Here is a 25,569-nt window from a genome sequence, read left to right as displayed (position 1 = left end):
GGGCATCCTGCTTAGTTTCAGAGGAGCCCAGTGCCCCCTGGAGGCTGAATATACTGGTTTTTGCTGGTTTTCCTTCCAGATTATCATTCATTATTTCCCCACGTATTAATAAGCTCAAACCCATTGCTTTCAAAACATCAACATTTGCACACATCAAGATACCACTGCCGGGCTACTAACTCGCAGCAACACCCAATTTCGGGGGACTATCCAGTTCAGGTAGATCAATTTCCAATATATCAGCAGACCTAATAGTAGATAGCCATGGCACCTTAGCCATCATACACATCAGGTTGGATCTATTCATCACCGGGCTCATCGCCGTAGTGTTCTTCTCTACTAATTTTACCATGCATCCGGGTCTGAGAAAAGCTTTAGGCTTATTCAATCGGTTTACTTTAAAATCTGCATTGGCCATTAATCCTCTCTCCACCTTCTCTATGGAGGGCCGAGATTTTTCTCCCAACAGTCCTTGAGCAAACCTAACCCGTGGGGGCAACCTTGTTTTAGAATTCCGTTCCCCCAAGGAAAACCCACTTGTAACTTTGTGTTTAATTTGAATACCCCATTTGGCAGAAAATTAGAAAACAGGTAACAGACCTATTGGTCCATTACTTTTGATCCCGGGTATGGTAGCTGACTATACCCTTCCTGGATGTGGCTGCGCCGAATTATTTAGGGGACCTCTTAATACCACACTTCTACTCGACCCATCTGCTAGTGTGTGGGTAACTTTTTTCCCTTTTTCTGGGATTGCTAATTTCTTAGCCACTACCATAGAAGTTTTTTCAAAATCTTCCTGATTCATTATCAACTGATTTTGATCATTCCATGGCCCAATCTGGTAATCCCTATCCGATTTTTCACCCAATTTTTCAACCACCAGAAATGTATCTCTGCCCATTAACGCGATTTCAGCACATAGGGCTTCTATTGCATCTTGCTCATTTTATGCTGTTATGTTAACTGAGTCATCAGTTCTCCAAGTGTCATCAAGGGAAATATGGCTCTCTCTCTCTACATACTTATTGGCACACCTGTATCTTTTTCATCCTCTACACTCGACGTTGCCACTTCCGCCATAGGTTTGTCCTTCATAGGGCAAGACTTTGTACTTTCTCCCTGGTGCACAGGTTCCATAGGACATATACCCATGGTCTTAATCACCACATCCAGTTGCATTTGAGTTTGGAGCTGATAAGATATCATATTGGAACACATCCTACATATATCATTCAGCCTTTCCGAAATTGATTTGTACTCCAAATTGTTATAGCTAGTTGCCAGAGGGAGAGGGACTTCCCATCCCTTTTCTTCCACACCCTGGAGTTCAGCCCCTCCATAATAGCGTCCATATCAGGCGTTAAGAGAAAGATTTCCCATTTTTCTTACCTCTTTCTCCTGGGGAATTATGCTCATCGGCTTTCGTTGCAAGGATTGAGATCCTTATTAGTATCTAAGAAAATGTCTTCAGCTCCCACCTCTGAAATGGTAATATTCTCCGAGATGTTCTCTAAGTCCATTTTAGAATTCTGGCCCGAGTGTAGGCCAGACATAGCTAGAACAGGCAGTTTTAACCCTCTAGCCTTAATTTCCTCTTTATCATGTCCACCGAAGTACCCCGGTATTGTGGTTTGTGCAGCCATGTTATCCATCTTCCCCCGTTTTTTTTTAATGTTGGGCCTTCGATTTCCGTTCCAACCCAAGGCTTGGCAGCCTTTTACCTTTTGGCAGTGTGTCACTCCTGAGACACACCCGTTTGGTGTTTCTTGTTTTCATTTTAGTCCGTGGTATAAACACCAATTTGTGGTACTAATCAGTATCATAGTACACTCACTTATCTCCTTCACTGTGGACTGGTATTCGGATGCAAATCCGTATTTATTAAAGTGTACTGGTCTCCCAGTTTTAATTAAAAAACAACGCCCTATATGAAAACCATTTTAAAATGTATCACATTGTATGCACAACGCACCCTTTTCTTCAGCTGTGCCGTCAACAATCCATATGTTCCATGAAATCACGTCAGTTTGGGGTAAAGAATAACCTTTAAATAACACAAAGCGGGCTCACACGTCAGTAGATTGCACAGCCAGCCAGTGCTCTCACCTTTTTCTTCGGACAGTAATTCAGAACTCTTCAGCAAGGCAAAGTTCATATATTGTTACTTGAACTTCCCAATCAGAAGTACAGTAAGGCCGCTTCCCCGCTGAACACCGCCAAACAGTGTGCACTTTGGCCTCACTTCCGTATATTAAGAGTCACTTGTTTATTTTTAAAACAAAATACATTGAAATATGTTACAGAACTTGAAACCTGTAGTAAATATTTTTGAAAGCATCAAACAAGTCAAATTACTTTTTATTAACATTGCCTTTTTATTAACATTAACATTGACATATGGGGGCCGCCTTTATGGAAGTAAAAATGGATGACAGAAATGGTTATCTTGCTCAGACAAAGCATTTGTTCTTGAAATACCTGGGACAGTCTAGTTTTCACAACATCGCTTATTGTGTTGATGGAGAGGCAGACCATCCCTTGACTTAATGGTAATGTTCCACTCTGTGTAATATTCTACACTCCTTCATTCAAACCACTGAGCACAAAGGTATACATGTTGGTCATCCCAGGGGTGGGGGCTCATCTAACCTGGACAAGGTCCCTCTGTGTGTTTTCATTGTCTCCCGCAGTGCTCCTTAGTAAAGATTTTCACAAACTGGCTTTACTCCAAACCCGATCTCCATGTGTTATTTTTCCCTGACACAAGTGAGGAATTCCCTTCTTAGATAGTAAGCTATTTGAGATTCCCCACTTACTCTTAAACCAACACTCATGAAAGTGAGAAGTTCAAGCAAGCAGGGAGTAAAAGAAACCTTTCATAACTATTTCAATTGATTGATCCTTTCTCATGATTTAAGTGGCATTACTACACTGCACTTACATGTATATTATTGCCACAAACTCTCTCTCCACATGTAGTGTTCCCCAGGGCTCTACCCTCTCACCCTTGCTCTTCAATGTCTACTTGGCTCCTTTGGCCCACCTGATCTTTACCTTATCCTCTAACGTTCAGTATTATGCGGATGCCGCTCAGCTCTCCTTCAGGCTCCCGTCAGCCTTCTCTTCTATCTTGCTCATTCCTGTCTGTCTATCCGCGATCCAGGATTGGTGTGCCTCCAACGATCTCTGCCTTAATGCCAGCAAGGTGGAGATCCTTCTCATTGGGCCCCTGCTCCCGTTTCCCCTCTCTCAGGCCCTCTTCTTTTGCCTTCCTGTGAGGAACAAAACCTTGGGGTTATCTTCGACTCCACTCTCTCCTTCTCTCCTCACATCTTAGACCTTGCCAAGAAGGCCCACTACGCGCTACCCTTTCTATCATATCCACTTCTCCTTTACCCTTCACCCCACAGTAACCTCCCATCAGGTCAGGACCCCCCCTGGCCACCAGTCCCATTTACCTCTACTCCCACCTACCCCAAAAACCCACATCATGTCTTTCTTGGCCTGGCAGTGGAAAATGAAGGGTAATGCTTCCTCCTCATCTGCGAGGGCTGAGCAGCGAGACCCCCAGTCTTTGTTCCTTCTCACATGGTGTGCACTCAGCAATGCCACCCTGAACACTGTGTTTACTCCCAGCAGGCCCCGGAGGAGGTGCTTGTGGACCTGTCATGTTGTTGTAAAAGACAGGAGCCCATTCCAGAATATTGAAGCAGGAATTAGGACATTTTGTTCTTACAAAATGGCATTTCGAAGCACAGCATTTTATTTTATTGTTGCATTTTTGCAGAACATTTTAATTGAGTTGAGTGCACGAGGGAGTTCTAGCATGCAGACGAGAGAGCCATGATGGGATCAGGGGGAGTGGGATCAGGAGGCAGACAGTGCAGAATGAGGGGATTCTAGCCTCCTGGTATCGTTCCTGGTGGAGCTTGGCAGGGAGGAGGGGCCCTTTGCTCCCCTGCCATGCCCCTGTACATCATTGCCTGGTACATATAGTTCATATACTGGTTGTGATATGCAATTGTCCATCATGACATTTTGTTTGATGTGTTTACTTTGATTTGCTATTGAATTTCACAAATGTGTTCAATAATGTGGCCTGATATTTTCAAAGAAAGGTGTGTGTGTGTACTTGACAGGTCCTCAAACATGTGTGCCCATTTATTAAACCATGTGTGAGGCTTTTTTTAAATAGCTTATATCGTGAACTCAATCAATTCTAAAGGCACCTGATTTTGTCAGGTAACGGACAGTGTGATTAAAGGATTTGCCCAGGATTACACAATTTGGTTAAGTGGTAAAGCCAGAATTTGAACCGAGCTTGAAATGCAGATGCTCGACCATGCATATTCCAAGCACAGGTTGGTACAAATATGTGTTGAAGTTTGGTTTTGATTACCTAAAATAATACTCAATTATATACAATTACTTTAAAAAACCACATGATAAACTAACCTGACAATGTGAACTCATTTTTTTAAATGTGTTGCTGAACAAGTAAGGGAGTCATTCAGTTTTGAATCCTAAATTACACAGAGGGGACCACTCCTGTTTGCAGTTTTTGCAAAATGGCCCCTCCATGCGATTTAAATTGTTTCCATCAAGTACTGGTAAAGTAAAGTATAAAACACAAGTAAATATCACCTCTGATCTTCACTTTTCCATTACATGTCAAGAAAAGTGTAAATTCTTCCCCCGATTAACCATTGGGGGAGCCATCCATATGAATTCTTTTTGAATCTGCCTGCTTTTACCAGGGTGTAAAACTCAGGTGTATTCCATAGGAGTCCATTGGTTTTCTACCAACATAAAATGTCATGCTGGTGCAAAACCAATTGGATTTGGTAGGGGGACCTGCAAGAGCAGGCAAACCTGTTAAGTCCAAACTGTTCCCCATCTTCACCTGACAAATCATACAAAATGCTACAGTGCATAAAAAGTGGTGATAAATGCATCTAGTACCACTTTTTTCCATTCTGAGTGACTTGGAAAATGACCTCATATGATTGCAGCTTTATTTTCCTCATCCTGAATGGAATCCTATAAGCTGCAGCATAGAAAATAATGATAACTTACAAAAAATGTCATAAGAGACAAAGTGAAATGAAATGCATGACAAGGTTATTGTTTCACACGGCTTGTTCTGAATCCCCTTAATTTCGAATCACCCAACAATCACACTGTATACAATTTAAAGAAAAAACTGCCAAACAATGTTAACTGCATGTTACCCTTTCCCATCTATAATCACTTCCTGTTGTAAATAATCTGGCTCTGAGACACCTTAAAAAGATAAACCCTCACTGGGAGGGCATGTGCGGACCTGGCTGTTTGTGTTTGAAGGGAGAGAGGCAGATCAGGGGGAAAAGGGGCATGGGCATTTGCCCGTTGTCCAAGTGTTAAATCCACCTTTAAATGCTCTCTCTAGGAATCATTTAAATACTGCTTTTTAGTTTTAAAAGATGTACACATTCATACTTTGCCCGTGATATTAAAGAAAACTCTCTTCTCTTGTGTTATTTTCTAGGTGTTGATGATTAATCTTCTGAGATGCAAATCTTTATGTGGGGGAGAGGGGGAGACAATCCTTCCAACCTGCTCCCCTCCCCATCACTGGTGGGGTCCCACAACAAATAGCAAATCATTTCAATTTCCAGCACTGCCTAAACACTGAGCACCCAGGATTTACATCATACCTTCCAGACAAGACCCACAATGCACATGATGTATTCTGTTTTTTTCATGCAAACTCTATTAAGTTACTCAAACAGTATGAGGTTATCATTTCAGTTCTTATGAGATTGAATCATGAAAAGTTCTGGCTGTTCAGGCTAGGATTCTAACGCAGACAAAGATACATTTAATTTAGGTTGGAACTCGACTGGCAAGTACTCATGAGGAGATGATCTGAAAGTGGTCCACTCAGTGAGGTGTAGCTTAATTCCCTAGGTATAGCAAAGGAAGCACCCACATCTGGGCATATATACTTTCACTTCGGGGGACAAACTGAAACCAACATGCACTGGCAAAGCCAACAGCTTTGGCTTTTGATTTGGCATGGCTAGGCTTTTGCCAGGCACTGCCATACGGGTATCACCTGGCCATAAGATGGGAACAGTGTGAGTACCTGGGCATATGATGTCATTGCCTGGCAAATATCTATCTAATACCTATACACAAGCCAAAACGGCTGGCTTTGTGATTGCCTGTTTTGGACAGGACTCCCATGCAAGGAACAGAGGCATTGACACAGATATTGCTTATAAAATCAGCTAGCTGAAGACACACACACACATTTATATCACACCAGGAACTCATTTACAGAGGTAATTAAGTAATTGAACACTCAGAAAACGCTTAGATATAACACAGTCTGGTCCTATACAGCACATAGATAGATGTTACTTTGTGATAGAGCTTGCTCAACGAGTTCCCAAAGGGTACATTTTGGCGGTGATGGGCAGGTAGTTGGTAGTAATGCCATAGGCATTCCCCTAGCCATGGCTACTCATTGGGTTGGTAAATGACCAAACACGCCTGTAGGATGTGTGTTTCCCCTCACATCCTGTCTCCATCCTATCTGTGTTCCACTGCAAGAGTTCTGGCTTACACCTAGTAGGCAAAACTACAATAGGATGGCTGTAAGTCTCCGAATCAATCATAACCCCTGGCATTGCTCTGCCTTCCATACCATTGTCTGCAAATCAGCGTCGGCCATGCCACTAATGTGAGCATCCCTGCCTAAACTGCCTAAACTGTTAGATTGCTAGACTACAAGGCTTAAAAAACCCTGTGGTTGCTTGTGTTCCAGTGCAGAAGGTACATGGCCTAGCAGTTGAGACGCAACTGCATCTTTTGGTAGCAGAACCAAGAGTCATTTGCTAATGGCGTGTTCCCTTCTGTAATGGCACAGACATACTAAAGGTGATACATACTGATACATACTAAAGGACATACTGTGGCTAACATACTGTTGGCGCACCTCACAGTACCTCTACAAAACGGGCTCCGACACCCAACCTCTCCCTCCCACCACCCTCGCCTTACCTACCCACCCTGGAATGGATAGGCACACCCACCCTTCCAACATATCTGGTAGCAGCCAGATCTTCCCCATTCCCCACTCCCCCCCCCCAGAAACATCCCTCCCTAGCACAAAGACTTAAAAACCAAACCGGTCCCCCCAACCCCATCAGTGCCTAATCATACCTCTAACACCTTGATCACCTCCTCACGTTCGCCACCCACCCTTGCTGAATACCCCATGATGCTCTCAAACCCCTGGGTAGGAATCTTACACCTACATAGATTCAGCGCCAGACTACCCAACCTAGATGCCATTTATTCTGTCTGCATAGGCACCGCCAGACTTCAGCGTCTCAGATCCTGAGTAAAGATACCCAAACCCCAGCGACACCCTGTCTGCGCACACACTCCCAAACAACCTCCCCCCATGCACCAAATGCTCCTGCCACATCCAAACTTCTGGCAAGTGCCCTCATAAACGCGCGATCCATCAGTGCTCACGCACTAGACATTCACAACCTCCTACTTAAAAATGACCTAGACATGCATGCCATTGCTGAAACCTGGCGGCACAAGGCATCCGGCCCCAGCCTACCTCTCGCCCTCCCCTTAGGATATCCCATCCTCTGTTCTAACAGAGATGGATGTCAAGGTGGACGAGTTGCCATCATCTCCAAAACTTCCCTTCCAATCAGAATACTTCCCCTCACTCCCCCAGCAGGGCATGAAATCCTAATTGCCAAACATGAGTCGGACCCGCAAACCACCATCAACCTTATGCTCATCTGTCACCAACCCAACTGCATCTGCCCCCCTGACACCAACCTACCCCTCCTCATTGCCCCCTCCTAAAGTCCACATCCAAATTCCTGTTACTGGGTGACTTTAACCTCGGGTTCAATGATCCCACAGGTCAGAAGGCCTCCGCCCTCTCCACCACTCTCCATGAGATGAACTTCATGTAGCCCATCCGCACCCCTACCCATGCCAAAGGCCAGACCCTTGATTGGATCCTCCCCCTCGATATCCCCACTCAAATTTCCTCTATCGACCCAGTACCCTGGAAAGATCACTTTGTGATTCTCTTCTTTTTGTCCCTTGCACCCCCGCAATCAAAATTAATTATATCCTAGCTCCCATCACTGCAAGACATACCAAAAAGCTAACCAAAGAAATACTTGAGCCAACCATCCGGGCCTCCCTTGACTCCTATCCTGATAACAACAACCCCAAAGCCATTCTCACGGCCTACAACTCCTCACTACTGTGTGCCCCGGATCTTTACACCCCCTTCAAAACAACGAACTGCAAAAAAGACCATCACCACAATTGGTTCAAGTAGGAGCTTACTACCCTCCATGAAACAAAACGCGCCAAAGAACACATTTGAAGAAGAACTCCCTCCCCTGCCAACAAAGATGCCTTCAGCATCAGTGCTATCGCCTACAAAACAGTGATCATTAACACTAAAGCTAACATTTACAACTCCCACATAGCTGAGGCTAGCTCTGATACTAGAGTGCTTTTCAAAATCCTCAAAGAACTCAAATCCCCAGAACTACCAATCACAACATTTCCCAAAGACAAAACCTGGTGCACCCTATTACAATTCACCATAGTGAACAAAATCCTGACCCTTCGAGACAAAGCTATTCTCAAGAAATCGCATCTCACCTACACCAAGTCTGATATCCCCACACACACCACAGCCACCCCTTGCCCTTTCTAATCCCCCCCAGTATCTCCGGCGACATGCTCTCCACCATCCAACGTCTCAAAACCTCCAACTGCACAGACAAAATCTGTCCTGCCCACATCATCAAACTCTGTGTGGTAACCCCTCGTCCCAACCATTGCCAAATGGATGAACGCCTCTTTCAGCTCCTGCACCATGCCCAGTACCTTAAACGAAGCTTGGGTCACACCACTGCTAAAAAAAAAAAAATCCCTTGACCCCACCTTGCCCACCAACAACCGCCTACCATGACAGTACCATTCCTATTGAAAATTCTTGACTGCACTGCCTACTTACAACTCCAAACCCACCTAGAAACCAACAACATTCTCGGCATGCGTCAGTTTGGATTCAGACCCAGACGTAGCACCGAATCCACCCTCCTCGAACTAAAGATCCAACTCGATCACATCTGTGATAGCAGTAACCTTGCTATCCTCCTGCTACTAGACCTATCAGTGGCGTTCGACCTGGTCGACCACGACATCCGCTGCCACCGCCTCTCTACCGCCTTAAACCTCTCCCCCGAAGCAGCTTCTTGTTTTAAGTCCTTCCTTAGCAAGCGATCGTCTAGGGTCTTCTACGAAGCAGAAGACGATGATCCCCATCCCAGTTTCCTACGGGGTACCACAAGGATCTTGACTCACCCCCACGCTGTACAACATGTACACCAAGCCGCTCTTCGACCTCTTGGATAACCTCAACATACCCTATACTAACTTTGCTGACGACACACAGATCCACCTCAAACTCATGGGCTTCCATGAGATTTACTCTGTGAACATTAACCATATCCACAACATTATTCAGGTCTGGATGGCTAACCACCATCTCTGCCTGAATGATGATAAAACAGAACTACTCATTGATGGCTCTCCACACTGTCTCAAACACCTTGACCCTGCCTTCTCCACCTTTCTCATCGTTGGGTATAGCATTCCGGTATCTCGCCATGTCAAAACCCTGGGGTCTGCCTTGATGCTGAACTCAACAAGCACTATACCTCTTCTGTGGCATACTCAACCAAATTCATTAACCTCTCTAGACAGTGCCTCAGCCCTAACAACTGCCATACTCTAGCCAGAGCCATCATCAGCAGTAAACTAGGTTATTGCAATGCCATCCTCACAGGGACCTTAGCAAAAACCTAAAAAAGTTACAGCTTACCCAAAACAATGCCCTGAGAGCAGTGTGAGGCCTAAACGATCAAACCACATCCCCACTATGAAACGCAAAGCAAACTGGCTCCCTATCAAGTCTCGGTTTGAATTTAAAATCCTGTCCATTACGCATTGATGCATCCACAACACCGCCCCTCACTACCTCACTCACTGCATCACCTGAAAGTCCAACTCATGCAACCTGCGTTCCTCCTCCTCCACCTTTCTGACCACCTCTAGATACATCAGAAAAAGAGCAGGTGAAACAAGCTTCACTGTCATTGTGCCCACTTTGTTGAATGACCTCCCGCCCTCTATCAGAAATGAACCCTCCTACCTGACCTTTCGCAAACAAATCAAAATTGTCCTCTTCAATAAATTATTTGAAAATAATTTATGGCATGGAATGCTGTGCAGAGCAATGATAGTGGTAATGTTTAATTGTTACTATCAACTTTATTCTTTTCCCTTATACTTAAGTTGTTAATGCAGAAGAATATATATTTCAAATGTAATTTGTAAGGACCCTGTGACGAATCTTTGAATAACTTCAACACTCCAAATGGGAAAAACCTCGGGGTCATCTTCGACTCCACACTCTCCTTCTCTCCTCATATTACTGACGTCTCTAAGAAGTCTCACTACCAGCTGCACCTCCTCAGAGGTATTCTTCCCTTCCTCTCCTTCCCCCAGAAGCTCACGGTCTCCAGAGCCCTGGTTCTCTCTAAGCTGGACTACTGTAACAGCCTCTATCTTAATCTGCCTGCCTCTACTCTCCGCCCTCTGCAATTCATCCAGAACAGGACTGCAAGACTTGTCCTTGGCCTCAAGCCCAGGGACCGTATCTCTCCAGGACTGAAATCTCTACACTGGCTCCCTGTGGCTGCGAGGATTAAGTTCAAAACCCTCTGCATTGTCCACAAGGCCTTCTGGGGCCTGGGGCCTAAATACCGTCAACTCTCTCTTCCTAAATATCTTCCTTCCCGAGCCCTTCGCTCATCTGTCTCCAACTCCCTCAGGGTCAGCCGCTTCTCGAAGCAACGAGCTGGGGGTAGATCTCTCTCTGCGGCACGGGCCTCCCTCTGGAACAGCCTTCCTGCCTCCCTGAAACTTGAGGAGAACCATCTTCGGTTCCGGAAGCACCTCAAGACCTTCCTCTTTGCTTCTGCTTTCTCTCTCCCTCTTCCCTGCTAATTCTTCACTGAAACTGCACCTGGGCCACTCTCACCGACCTCGGTCCTTGGCCCAGCCACTCTCCACTTGCACTGCCTCCCTGGCAACCCCAGCACTGCGGGACTGTCTCTGCATCCCTTACAGCCCCCCCTTACAGCCCCCCCTCCCAGCACTTGTCTGCACCTACCTTGCACTTGCCACCAGCTGGCCCTATTTATTATTTATTTTTTATTCTACTTACCCTGTTCAGCACTTCCCCCTCTCCCCTTCCACTTTTCCCTTCCCCCTACCCCTGCACTTGCGCGATCTGAATGACACCTGGCCTAGTAGGATCGTTGTCTGTCTTCCCCCCTGTTCCCCCCTCCCTGCCTCGTCGCGCCTTGAAACACTTGTGTATAGGTGCGTTACAAATGCCATATCATATATCATAAAGCCCTTCTCTGTAAGGCTAGGGTGGTGCGACCACTAACCAATATTCCGCCTAGGTGTGGTAACATACAGGACGTCCTTCAAGAGGAGGACTCCCCTCTTGGGGATGAGGACATATATTATGGCCCACAACCACCTTATTCCCTTAATAACCTCATCATCCATCATACCAGTACACCACCAGATACGCCTTACTGCACTCAGATGCTATTTTGTAACTTGGTATCCTCCAGTAGTACTAGAACATCTAAGCCCTGAGCTGAGGAGGCACAGAGATCGCCTCGGTAAAACTGACAAAAGACTCTTGTAATTCTCAAAAGAGGAAATCCCCTATATACATTGAAGGAGGACTTACCATGTTGTCAAACCCAGCCAGGAGAGGCAACAGGTGCAGAAACGAGCAGGAGTTTGAAACGCTGTGGGTAGACCAGAGTTGGAGAAGAGTGGAGGACCCCAACGAAGCGTGGTAGACGTTCTCTGTGGGTCCAGCTGATGTAGACCCGAACTCGAAGCAGGAGAGAAGAGCCGAGCAGCATAAAAGACTGCAGAGCTGTGGAAACCAGAGAGAGGAGCCTGGTGCATTGGAGAGAGGAATCCCAGTCCCAGGAAGTCCACGTGGCCTACCAATATCCCTCAGATGGTAACAAGAGGTGCAAGAGACCTGGAACGGACAGAGGGGTGGAAGATAGATGGGCCGCGGACCCTAACACTTGTATGCTCAGCATCCAAAGACGGTTTCCTCATCACAGTGGTGATAATAAGCCAACTGATCACCAGAGATGGATCAAAGACCCCAACCAGTACAAAACCAAGCATCCGAGGAAAGCTTCCTCATCACAGTGGTGAAAATAATCCCGCTGGCCACCAGAGAAAGGTGAAGGCACGCCCCTAAATGCTCACACCACAAAAAATACAATCTGCTAGGGAAAAAGGCCCAAGAAACTCTTGCAAGAATGACATGTTTTAGGTGTGTCAGCACAGAACTCTGCTGTCATAGAACGTTCTGCTGAAAAAGGTTGCAAGCAGAAGCTTAAAAGGAGACACAGCATCATAGATGACATTATTACATATAGTGTAAACTGGCGTTGCTGATTGGTGAGACCCTATACATGGTCGGCCTGCTCCATAGGTGATGCCCGGCCATTAGTCCCAGCCTAGTCCGTCTGTCTCATCACGTGTTGTCTGCTGGGCTCATCATCTCCAGGGAACCAAAGCCAAAGAAGCAATTAGTTACATTCATAAATAGTGCTACTGTAGCATTATAGAGTGCACCTGGCATGGCACCTGGCATGCTAAAAAACGAGCACAGGGGGATTCTTGAGGCCACCCTAACCCATACATACATTTCGCCCATCCTGATCACGTCTCTCGGCTTCCAAGTCTTCCACCCTTGCTTCTGAACTATAATTTATGCCATCCTGTACCTTGCATTACAAATCATGCCATTGTAGAATAAAGGTGGGACAACCATGCTCTTAGATCTTTTAAGGTTGATTGGTTTATGGTTGTTGGTCTGGGGTCATTTGGTCCCTCGGAATCCAGTGGTCTTACAACTGGGGCAATTGCAGGGGCTATAACTCGTAATTGGCTGTGTGGGGGTTATAGGCCTGCTTTGGCCTGTTAGTGATAACACATACACCAAGGCGCACAGTGCTGTCATGTGGCCTTGCAGGGCACATACTTTCTTAGAACAGACATATTGGCAACAATTTTAGAACAAAGGAGGGTTTCTGTGGAAGTTAGCAGCATGGGCCTCTCTCATCAGTGAGCGCTTGGGCCTATTCAGATTTACTCTTCAGTCTTGCGGCCTGTGTCTAACACACTAAATACTGCATGGTCATGCGTGCCCTATACTTCCACCATAGCTACAAAATGGTGTCTGCTTATATGCACGCACTATGTTTAAATGTCTGAATGGCATATACTATTATGGTCATGTGGGGGCCTTAAGGACACCCGTTACCCCCTGGGCTATTAGCAGTCTCTCAGTGGGGCTGACCTCACCCTGAAGCGCCTAGGGGGGTGGGCTAGGTTTGCTCTCTTCCCATGATTCCCCCCTTTAATTACTTCTACAGAAACAAACCCCCCTCCCAAGCATACGCTCATTTTCACTTCTTGCTGCTGCCTCACATGGTGGGGTTCCCTTTTGTGGTATTGAAGCCCTGCACACAGACCGTAAGCTTTCCCCTGATTGTGTATATTCTTGAGGAGTACAGGTCAAATAAATGCATCCCCATCGCATGCCAGATCTACCCATACTCCCTCATAGTTTTCAGGGTCAGGGGGTGGGACAATGGTGGTATGATATAAGAGTTTACTTTGTTTCCGTAGGCGATGGGGATCATGTGAGGGATGGCATGGTCAGTTTGTATTTCTGTATCTTTTGTATTGCGAGGTACATTGGAAACCCCAACTGACACCATCATCATTGCGCTACTAGGTACTGCTTTGGCACAACAGCAGAGTCACATTTGACAGGTTCAGAAGATGAGCAAGATGAACATGATGGCAGGTACCAGCATGTTCACAATGGTGCCTAGCGAGGACGGGGCCCAATCAAATGCAATTTCAAACCAGTCATTTCTTTGTGTTCCTCCTTCTTCATGTATGGTTGCAATTATGTGGAATATTGACCCATTCTCCGCATCACCGGGAACCTCGAATGTGCAACATGAATCCCCAATCTTTTGGCACATGCCTCCTTCCATTGCCGTCTACATATAGAGGACATACCTGCATTGTTCTGCATTGTCATCAATCTTAAGGCACTTAGCTCGACCCTTATGACGTTGAAAGCGTGTTCGGTGTCATTTGCCAACTGGACTAGCTCCAAACGTACAATTTGCATCCGTTTTGTGTTGGCCGCAGCTTGTACGCCAGGTAACAATAGGGAGGCGAAGAAAGTTTCTGCTGAGCTGAAGAGTCGATATTCATCAGGAATTTCAACAAGATACGCACCTGAGTCACCAGATAGGTAGTTTGATCTTTTCTTCCTCCACAACTTCTGATACTGAGGGGTAGGATGTGAAACTCTGGTGGTGGTAATGGATTTTGTTCTTCGAATACGGGAGAAAGGGTTGTGCCATATCAGTATTAGCCCGCATTGCAAGTGTTCTTCTAGTATTACTAATAGGGCTGAGGGCAGCGTTGCCAGGGAACAATAGCCCCTCAATGATAACAGGAGGTGCAAGAAAGGGTGTTGGCCGCAGTCCCATCCACCACAGTTGCAGTGCCCTTCTTTAGGTCTGGGATCAGGAGGGTCCTGTTGCATCGTTCGTTAGAACCAATAAAGATAGTTCCTTCAGTGTGGAAGCAAACTTCATATGTTTCTTCTCGGTGCACCTTTTTTTTTTTTTAAATGTGTTTTTATTTTATCTCAACCAAACAACATTACAACGAAACATAAATAAAACACTTCAAACAACAAAACCAAACGAACAAAAAGTAAGGCACTGCAATCCCCATCCCTCCCCCCTATGAGCCTGTAGAGTGTTCACCATCAGTGTCCGTTCCGTGCGGTGGGGCCTCATCGCTCTCAAGTCCAGCCGAGGCCGATCCCGCACAAAACAATTCAGCTAACAACAACTTCCATGCCATGAGAGAGCCTATTTCTTCCCCATCGCCTGCCATACTGCCATCTTGCCACGCTGTCGTTTCCGCATCCGCCCATTTTTGGAGATCCCGCCACCAGACCTCCACTCGCGGCTTGTGACATTTCTTCCACTCCATGGCTATCCTACTTTGACAAGCACATAGGCCAGATCTTTAAGTTTATCAACATGTCGAAGCTTACGCGCCCTGGGATACCCTCCCAGCAGACAAGCCCACGCCGAATCCACCTTAAGTGTAATACCCCTTCCTGCCAGCCTCTGCGCCACTTCACCCCAATAAGTTGCGATCACCGGGCACGCCCAGAACATATGTATCATGTCCGCATTCTCTTCGTTACACTTGGGGCACGCCTGGCGACCACCACCCAGGAATTTGGAAATTCTGTGGGGGGTCATATATGCCCTGTGCGTAATATAGAGCTGTATCTGCTTGAACCTGGCGTTCCTCGATACCTTTTTATGGTACCCCAGGGGGCGCTCCCACATCCCATCCGACATCGGAGCCCCCACCTCTGCATCCCACTCCAGTCTCAGATACCCTAAATCCTTCCCAACCTTTGTCATCAACATCTCGTACAACCTAGAGACCTCGTGTCCGCCCTCTGATGCGTCATACATCGTCTCTAGCGTGGCATCCGGTTCATCGGCCAAAGTAGTTTCGTGCCACGTGCTCCGGACCTCCCGGGCCACCCTGTGATATGTTACATATTGACCCCTGTGTAGTCCCGACCCTGCCTCCAGTTCATCGAACTCCATCAGGGTCCCCTCCTGCCAGATGTCGCCCATTGTGATCAATCCCACTGACTCCCAATACGTCCGGATAATAGTTCTCAGCTGCCCGTCCTCCTTTGCCAGGGCGATAAGAGGGAACTGCGGCATACACGGCGCGGGGTCACCCATCATCCGACAGGCTCGCCGCCATATGTTCCTGCCAAGGGCCAGCATCTTAGGACGCTCTCTCATCCATGAGCCAGTCACCCAAATCACCTCCCGCAGATAGAAGGGGGAACAGTCTTCCCCTAGCAGCCTATGTTCGGGGGTCTCTTCATCTGAAAGCCACCTGGCCACATATTGCAGTTGCGCCGCGATATAATAGGCCTCAAAGTTCGGCAGCTTCACGCCACCTTTCTCGTAAGAGTTCTGCAGTTTCCATAATGCGACCCTGTTGCGCGTGCCGTGCCACAGGAAATTCCTACACACGCTATGCAACCTGGCGAAAAACTTCCTAGGTATCATATGCGGGATGTTATTAAAATAATGCAGGAGCCTGGGCAACACCACCATTTTAAGCATAGCTCCGCGACCCATCATTGCTAAAGGCAATCTTTCCCAGAACCTCATGCACCTCTCAATCTTTCCCACAGCTAGTTCAGTATTATACTTGTGTTCTTCCTCGGTCGTGTGATACACGTCAATGCCCAAGTACCGGAAGGAGCTCGTTGCCCACGGAATCCGCAGCACCGGCAACCTCTCCGCCGGTATCCCCACATAACTGCCCAGTGGGAATAATACGGATTTCTGAGGGTTAACCGCTATGCCGGACAACCAGGCGTACCTCTCCAATACCTCCAAGATATACTGCAAGTTCTCTTCCGGGTGTTTCAGGTATAACAGCATATCGTCTGCATACAGGGATATAAGATGGCACTCTCCTCCCACCTCTATACCCACCGGGTCATACTGCTGCCGGAGGTAAATTGCTAAGGGTTCGAGGGCCAGTATGTACAACATTGGGGACCAAGGACATCCCTGCCTGGTACCTCTGCCTAACTGCCATCTGTCTGACACTACTGCACCCGTACGGACCCTAGCCAAAGGCGCACTATATAATAGCTCGGCCCACCTCATGTAGCATGGTCCCAGTCCGAACCGCCCCAAGGCCGCCAGGAGCCATGGCCATCGGACGGAGTCGAACGCTTTAACCGCGTCCAGCGCCACTATTGCCATTTCGCTGTCGTCACTGCCCCCCTTTTCCACCACCCTGTGAAGGCGCCTGTGATTGTGGGTAATATTCCTGTTCGGGACATAGCCCGTCTGGTCAGGATGGATCAGCTTGCCTATTACCCTCCGCATTCTGGCCGCCAGGACAGCTGTTAGGATCTTGCTGTCCTGGTTCAGCATCGACAGGGGTCGGTAGGAGCCACAATCATGTCCCGGTTTATTGGGTTTGGGGAGCGGTACTATAATCGCCTCCCTGAGTGATTCCGGCAACCGCCCCACCTCGAACGCTTCATGAAACATCTCCAGCATGGGCGGGAGCACCTCCTCCCCATATGCTTTATAAAATTCACTGGGGAACCCATCCGCTCCTGGGGCCTTGCAAGTGGGTAGCTGCCGCACAATCTCCTGCAGCTCCTCCAGAGTGATCGGAGCATCCATCTCCTCTCGCTCTTCGTCACTTATCTTGGGCAGGCCTATGTCTTCAAGTGCTACCTCTATATCCTCCCGGCTTCCCCCCTCTCGATCCTCATATAATGCTTGATAATATTCTGCGAATGCTCCATTCACCCCTTCCTGGGTGTTCTGCTCCACTCCCTTTTCAGTGATAACTGACCGGATCGGGGATCTTGGGGTCTCGCTCTTATACAGCCAAGCAAGAAGTCTGCCCGTCTTGTCTCCCCCGGCATGCAACCTCTCAATGTACTTCTTGTAATTCAGGTTACAAAGCCTGTCCCAATGTTCTGCGCACCTCTGTTGCAGTTTAATGACCTCCTCCATGTCCGTCCCCCCCTCCCCCAGCTCTCTCTCCAACTCAGTCTCGGCTCTACGCAGATCTGCCAGGACTCCTCCCATTAGTCCTTTGGATTTAGCCATGGCAACCCCCCTCATTACAACCTTAAAGGCCTCCCACAAGGTACCTGCCGACTTGACGCTGCCTGTGTTCGTTTCAAAATAAGCAACAATCTCCTCCCTCACTTCTTCCCTGAAGACTGGATCCCTGAGCGCTTCCGCCCTGAGGCGCCATGTTGGAATACGCGCACGTGGGGGACAAAGCTGCCAACGCATGACCAGGGGCGAATGGTCCGAAAGGACTCTCGCCCTGTAGTCTATCTGGTCACACTCCGCGACTATGTCCGGAGTGGCGAAAAAGTAATCTAGCCTTGTGTGTAACTGGTGCGGGGCCGAGTAATGTGAATATTGCCTCACGCCAGGGTGTCTCGTCCTCCACACATCTGCCAGGCCGAGGTCTACCAGCAGCGCCTGCAGTACCCTAGCCGCCGGGCTGGGCCTGTCCACCCTGTCGTCTGACCTGTCCTCCTTGGGGTCTAGTACACAATTAAAGTCCCCTCCCCAAATCACAGGACCCCCCATCCCCTCACCCAGTCTAGTGGTCAGTGTCCTAAAGTATGTCGCCGTGTCACGGTTGGGGGCATAGGTATTTATAACGCACACTACTTTATTTTCCACGAGCCCCCTTACCATGACCAGCCTCCCATCAGCCTCCACAACCTCCCCAAGTAGCTTAAACGGGACATGTGGTGCAACCCAAATCAGCACACCTCTAGCATAGGCAGAATATGTGGATCCAACTACAGTCCCTCTCCACTTTCTCCCCACCAGTTCCAACTTATCCCGTGTCAGGTGTGTCTCCTGTAACAGGGCGATGTCTATCCTTTGTCTTTTTAGGTACAACATGACCTTGTTACGCTTAAGATAGCTGTTAAGACCTCTAACGTTCCACGTTAGTATCCTAAGGTCCCCCATGACGCACCCATAGCTCCCATCCCTCTCCCAGGACCACTCGCCTCCCCCCTACCGCAAGGGCCCCCATCACCAGTTTCTTTCCCAGGCTCATATAAAAACTAACCCACCCCACCCCCCTAACCCCCTTAACCCAACCAACTGCCCAGCTCCATCCCTGGATCTCAGGCATCCCTGTGTTCGGTTCTCTCTGGAACCCAAGTAGAGAACCCGACAGGGTGTCACCCCACACACAGTGACTAAACTAAACTCAAACTGGGGTACAAGGACCAGCCCTCGGAGGCTCCCCTCCCGCACTTACGTATCCGCGCACACGGACCATGTTTCAAAGTCCTAACGCATACACTACCAAACAGAGTCATCCCGACTATATTCCAGTCCCAATGTTCATAGCCCAACCGGGCCCGCAGCATCACCTATCTCTTCCCGTTCCATCCGCCGTCCGCTCATCTGGCTCCTGAGGACAGTTTTGTGCATCGAGCCATTCCATGGCCTCCTCCGGAGTGTCAAAGAACAGCATCTTAGTCTTGAAGAAAACCTTCAATCTGGCCGGGTAAAGCAGCATATACTTGTACCCTGCTGCCCGCAATCGCCTCTTGACCGCCCCAAAGTTCATGCGACTGCGCTGCACTTGCAAGGTGTAATCGGGGTAAGAAGTAATGGTCGCCTCTCCTCGCCGTATGGTGCCCCCCTTACGAAAGTGCTCAAGGATCCTTTCCCGATCCCGATAATTGAGGATCTTGGCGATCACAGGCCTAGGTGGGTTCCCCGGCGGTGGTCTTCTACTCAAGGCCCTGTGCGCCCTCTCCACCGCAAACCCCTGCGACAGGGCTCCCCCAGTGATCTCCTGCAGCAGCAAGTTCTCAACAAACTCCGTGGGATTCTGGCCTTCAGCCCCCTCCGGCAGGCCCACGATGCGAACGTTGTTTCTCCGGGCACGTCCTTCCGCCTCTTCAGCCCTACTTTCCAAGTTGCCCACCCGCTGCACCAGGGCATGGATATCGCGCTTATGTGCAGTGCAGTCCGCTACAGTAGGGCTCATCTCCTTTTCCAAAGTTTCCGTGCGCTCAGCCAGGGCTCGCACATCCTGCCTCAGGAGGTTCACGTCCTCCTGCACCGCTCCAACCTGTAGTTCCAACGCGGTTTTCAATTCGACCACAGCAAGTTGGAGCCTGGTCTCCCACGTCGCCTTCAGATCCGCGATCGCAGCGAGAACCTCCTGGTTCGCACCACCGGCGGCCATCTCCTTGGTCTGAGCCTTATCCTTGCACCTGGCACCCTCCAGGCCAGGCGACGTCTTGGCGTATTCGTCGAGCGTGGGCTGTTTATTCTTCGCCCTCAGAGGCTTGTTCGACATATCTCCAGTCAGGAGCGTCCCTCCGGTCGCGCCCCGGTCCAAACCAGGGAGGCACTGTGCCCATGCACCACGACTCTGTTGAGAGTCTCAGCTCGCCCAGCAGTCTCAGGCACCGCTGTTATCCGGCGCTCCCCCCAGATGGGCAGGGTCGCGCTGCCCCCTTCGTACCGCTGAGAGGGCGCACGTATATTGTGGTCCCGATCTACCGCTCCTTTGTCCCCTCGTCAAGCGGCGGCGGCCATTTTGTCATCCGCCGAGGTTTGGCCGCCAGTGCTTCATTCGGCTCTTAAGTGTCCGTGCGCACTACGAACCCATATAAAAATGCGTCCTCGCGTGCAGCCGGACTTCATGTACACAGTCTTCCAATTTTCGCCAAATCACAGCGGTCCTTGCGCGGTATCAGTCGGATTATGTACGGATCAGCGGGAGCTCCCGTACAAGCACGTCCTTTCACATGGCTACCAAGCCACGCCCCCTTCATCTCGGTGCACCTTCACTAGTTTTTCCATTGCTGCAATGCATGTCAACTTTGTGATGTGCTCTGTCCAGATTTGTGGGCAGGTTGCTTCCACTCGGGCCAGGAGTTCCTCTTCATATCCCAGCAGGCCTTCTGTCAAACAGCTGAGTGTGGTCTCTTGCCACTTCCTGTTTATATATTTAAGTCCTTGGTTTACAAAATATGGTTGCTGTAGGCATTTAATGTCTCTTGGATTATCATTACATTGCAGGGGATCTGAATCGATGAGCTCCAATCATGCTCTTTATGCCTGGAAGGTTCCCTTAACCCTACGTAGCACAAGATGAACTGGGCATTGTGCCTCTATAATTGGTACTTCTCGTGGTACTAATACCTTGGATGCCCTTGACGCATGCAGGATTAGTGAACAGACATAACAGCTACCATTTGCTGTTTGTTTCCCTATGGCACTCATATCTGTGTACCGACTGTTGGTCATCTCGGGGTGCTATACATCTTCAATAGCCTCAAGGCCAAGCCCATGATAGTTGTCATATTTCGCCCTTCGTGCTTGCTGTTTTATTCTTTAATGTGTCCCAATGGGGCTCACAACACTTCTGCTGCTAATATCATCATAAGTGGATCTGTTACAATACATATTTTTAAAAACAAATGGAAAAGAATACTTTAATATCATGGTCACAGTCATGCTCATATGTGCAGGGGTACTTGTTGATCTGTTATCGTTATTACTATGATCACTACTATTGTTATACGTGTTTACAGTAATGTTGGTTATGTTTGTGAATGCACACCCTCTGCCCCCTCTTTTATATGAGCTCCCCATATAAAAGAACCTTCCCAATAAACTCCTAAAATACACATTAAAATGGTAAATAATGCTGCACTATAAGGCATGCCACACATATATGAGTATGAACATCTAGGATTAATTTCATAGTTAACACGTTTTTTAATATACGGAAGTATCTGAAGCAGTTGTTTCCATCGTCTTCTCACCTAAGAAGAAAAAAGAATGCACACAAAAGGGAGGGTGGGGAAGGAGATGTGGAGAGAGAGATAAAGAGAGAGAGAGAGAGAGAGAGAGAGAGAGAGAGAGAGAGAGACAGAGAGAGAGAGAGAGAGAGAGAGAGAGAGAGAGAGAGAGAGAAAGAGAGAGAGTGTTTTTTTAAATATGTCAGAAGCTGTGCATGTGCAGTAATAAGAGAAGGGTTGGTATTAATTTATAATTAATGCTGAGGTATGTGAACAATATCAACTAACTTTAAGGTGTGTGTGTAGAGTTTGGGGGCACCCTGAGGATATTAGAAAGGTGTATCCAGTAAAGATGCCCCTTTACTTTTACAGCAAGGGGTGTGGAAAACACCACTTTGTAGGGGCCATGAAATCTGGGATATTCCATTTCCTAACAAAACTTCTCACATAAATGAGTTCTCATGGCAGCAGTGGTTGGACGGGTGGGGAGTCTGTTGTGCTTGTAGTGTCCGAGGAGTTCTCTGTGCAGGGAGGTGCAATTTGTCGGGAGACACATTTAATTGCACGTGTTAGGGTTGTTAAAAAAAATTTAAATTCCTCACCTAAGACCGCTGCCGCCCTATCGGCATTTGATGTCTTCCTGACAGGTGAAATGTGGGTGTTCATGTGCTGACCAGTAACCACCTCATGGGTTGATTGCTGTACTGTGTGCGTAAACTGAAGAGGGCTAAAGGCATGCAGTGCACCCAGTTTTTCTTCAGTGTGGTGCAACATGTAGATAGTTTGCTCTTGAGAGGGCTGTCAATCCTCTCCACAACGCTGTTGTCCTGGGGGTGGTAAATTGAGCACAGCCAGTTTTTAATGCTAAGTAGTGCTGTAATTTCTTTAAAGAGCTCATCAAAAAAATGTGTGCTGTTATCGGACCTTAACACATTGCATACACCCCATCGGGGGAATACTTCACGGACCAGGAATTTGTCTGCACATTTGGCATCCGGATGAGTTCAAGGCCCTGCTTCAACCCACTGTGAAAAGGGGTACACTACAACAATCATATATCGGGATACATTGCATCTTTCTCCCAAGTCTGCGTAATATATGTGTAGCTCGTGCAAGGGCCCAATAGAGGGGTGGAGCAAGGTGCCCCGTAGTGTTCGTAGTGTCATGCCAGTGTTGAAAGTTTGACATGAGGTGCATTGTATGATCATGTTCGTGAAGTGCTCCTGAAGATTGGGTACAAACCAATCCTCCTGCATTTCTGCCACAATATGTTGCTTTGAACTGTGGAAGGGGTGGTAGAGTTGATCGAAAGCTATCGCCAACAGTACATATGGCATCACTGCTATGCCAGTGCACTCCTGTCGCTACAACAAATTGGTCAGGGATTGTGTAACCCTCTCCACGCCGTACTTCTTTCTCCTCATCTGGCGCTCTGCTTTGCAATTCCGTGAGCTGTGTAATAGGCGAGGCTGTATATGGGGCACTTTGTTCAGTATTTGAAGGTGTGATCACACTGTACTCGGCGGTTGTGGGTACCGGAAGGTAGGCCGCTATTTTTGCCACTGCATCAGCTCTGGCTTTTCCCAATGAAATTTCATCTGTGTTGTTGGTATGGGGGCGCATTTAACAACCGCCACTACAGAGGGTTGGGACAACGTGGAAATTAATATGTCTAGCATGGCGGCATGTTGAACTGGGGAATCATTTGGTCTTCGGAAGCCGTCCCTTTCCATTGTGACAGACGGGCCTGCACTGTTGTTTTGATGTATGCTGAGTCAGAATAGATGGTCAAGTAGCACCCTGTGATGCTCGGAGCACTTCAATGAGCGCTATGAGTTCAGCTGCTTGTGCTGAGTAATGCATTGGTAATCGTTTCATGATAAGTGTTTCGTATTCACCTGCTTCATGGCGCACTATTGCGGCACCCCTATTACCTTAGCCCGTTTCTTGGTCAATTGTTGATGACCCATCATGGAAAATAACCCCCCCTTTCTCTAGTGGACTTTCTCTTGCCTTGGGAATGTCATCTTCCTACCCTTCATATGTGACAGAGTCATGCAGTGCTAAGTACTCTTCTGTACATATTTCTGTCAAATAGGTGGCAGGGTTTACTGTTTTGCATCGTGCAATATGGATGATAGGGCTTGAGAGGATAATCTCTAATGTTGAAGCTCTCTGTGTGGTTAGGGTAGATTTCGATCTTTCCAAAATGGTGAACACTGAATGCTCCACATACATGATTCTGCCAGTTTCTTCGATGGCAAGCGCAGCTGCAGCAAGTGCTTGCTCGCACACAAAACTGTCCTTGCATCACTGAGTCTAGTGTGCCACTGTAATAGGACAATGGCTTGTGGCCCATTGTACTCTTCTGGGTCAGTACTGCAGTCATAAGTTGACCGATAGAATGTGAGAATATGTAGAACTCTTGTGTATAGTCTGGGGTGGCGAGCACTGGCACTGTGGCTATGACTTCTTTTAAATCATCAAAATGTTTGATCATTTCTGCTGTCCATTCAAGTTTGTGAGTGCCTGTTTATGCTTCCTTGAAGGCCTGTAGGAGGGGCCTGGTATATGCTGCATAGTCTAAAATCCATGCTCTGCAATAGTTGCATTGCCCTAAGAAATTTTGCATGTTCTTCACTGTCATGCATCAGGGGGATGGGTGGCACAAACAGACGATGCTCTGTCTGGTATTATTCTTTTGCCATTTGCTATTAACTGACCTAGATACAGCACTTCCTGCTAGCAGTACTGTAGTTTGGCTTTGTCAACCGTATTGCCCTTTTAGGCCAGCAGTTGTAGGAGAGTTATTAAATCCCTCAAGCAATGTTGCTCACTGTCACTCCATACAAGCAAATCATCTGTGTATTGAATGATCATACTGGGTACTTGAATGTTTCCTAAATCAGCGTGTAATATTCTGTTTTAGATGCTTGGGGTCTCGTAGTACCCCTGGGCCAAACAAGTATGTTCGAAGCACTTTCTGGCATGGGTAAAGGCCATCAGGTATTGAGAGTCAAGGTGCAAGGCTATCAAAAAGAAGGCAATTTTCAAATCCACCACTGTAAAGTGGGTTGCCTCCTTGGGGATACTAGATAGAATAGGGGAAGGATTGGGGATCACAGGAAACTCCTTCTCTACCACATCACTCAGGGGGTGCATATCCTGGATCATTCTCCAATTACCCCATGTTGCCTTTTTTACAGGGTATATTGCCGTGTTACACAGTGATGTGGATGGCACTATTATACCTTGGTTGAGTAGGGAGTGTGTTGTGTCTCTAATTCCCTGCTTCTCTTGATAGTGGATATTGTTTCACCTGGGGTAGTACTGCACCTGCCTTTACTGTTATGTGTACTGGGGTCACTCCTTCAAAAGTCCAACATCATGCGGGTTGGTGGTCCAGAATTGCTCAGGTACATATTCTAAGTCTGCTTCAACAAAGGGAGGCAAGGCCACAACAGCCATCAAGGGGCTCTGCACTCTTTGTATTGGACCATGATATCACAAGGGAAGCAAATCTCTAGAATTATTTCTCCATCACTGTCATTATTTTCAAATAACTCTGCTACTCTGCATCTGTCACTTCTTTCAGAGGTACAGTGGGGTCAATGCAAAGCACCGTAAGCCACTCACACCCATGCCTGTCTGTTCCTAGTACAACCACTCTCTTCGCCAACACCAATAACTCTTGCAAGTCAAGCGAAAGGATTGTGCCCACTACCAATTCAGGGGGCACCACAGGGCGAAAGATAAAATCTATCTGCACTCTCCAACAGCCCCTGGCAATCTGTGGTACCACCTCAACAAGTACTGTTAGGGTCTATGGGCATCCCCCGGACCACTACCGCCCCTGCCATAGCATGTATTATTACCATTGCTCTCATTGCATACATTCCTTATGTGACACAAATGATGCC

At 47.7% G+C, this 25,569-nt stretch overlaps 1 protein-coding gene across 1 annotated transcript in view; it reads left to right on the top strand.

The window, feature by feature from the left end:
- Positions 1-25,569, top strand: part of LOC138511076 (trichohyalin-like) — a 3,831,204-nt gene that overhangs the window by 3,032,708 nt on the left and 772,927 nt on the right. The window lies entirely within an intron of this gene.

This window comes from Ambystoma mexicanum, chromosome 6p (genome assembly GCF_040938575.1).
Source record: "Ambystoma mexicanum isolate Mex_15411 chromosome 6p, UKY_AmexF1_1, whole genome shotgun sequence".
Classification (NCBI taxonomy): domain Eukaryota; kingdom Metazoa; phylum Chordata; class Amphibia; order Caudata; family Ambystomatidae; genus Ambystoma; species Ambystoma mexicanum.
This window is presented reverse-complemented; position numbering and strand designations above follow the sequence as displayed.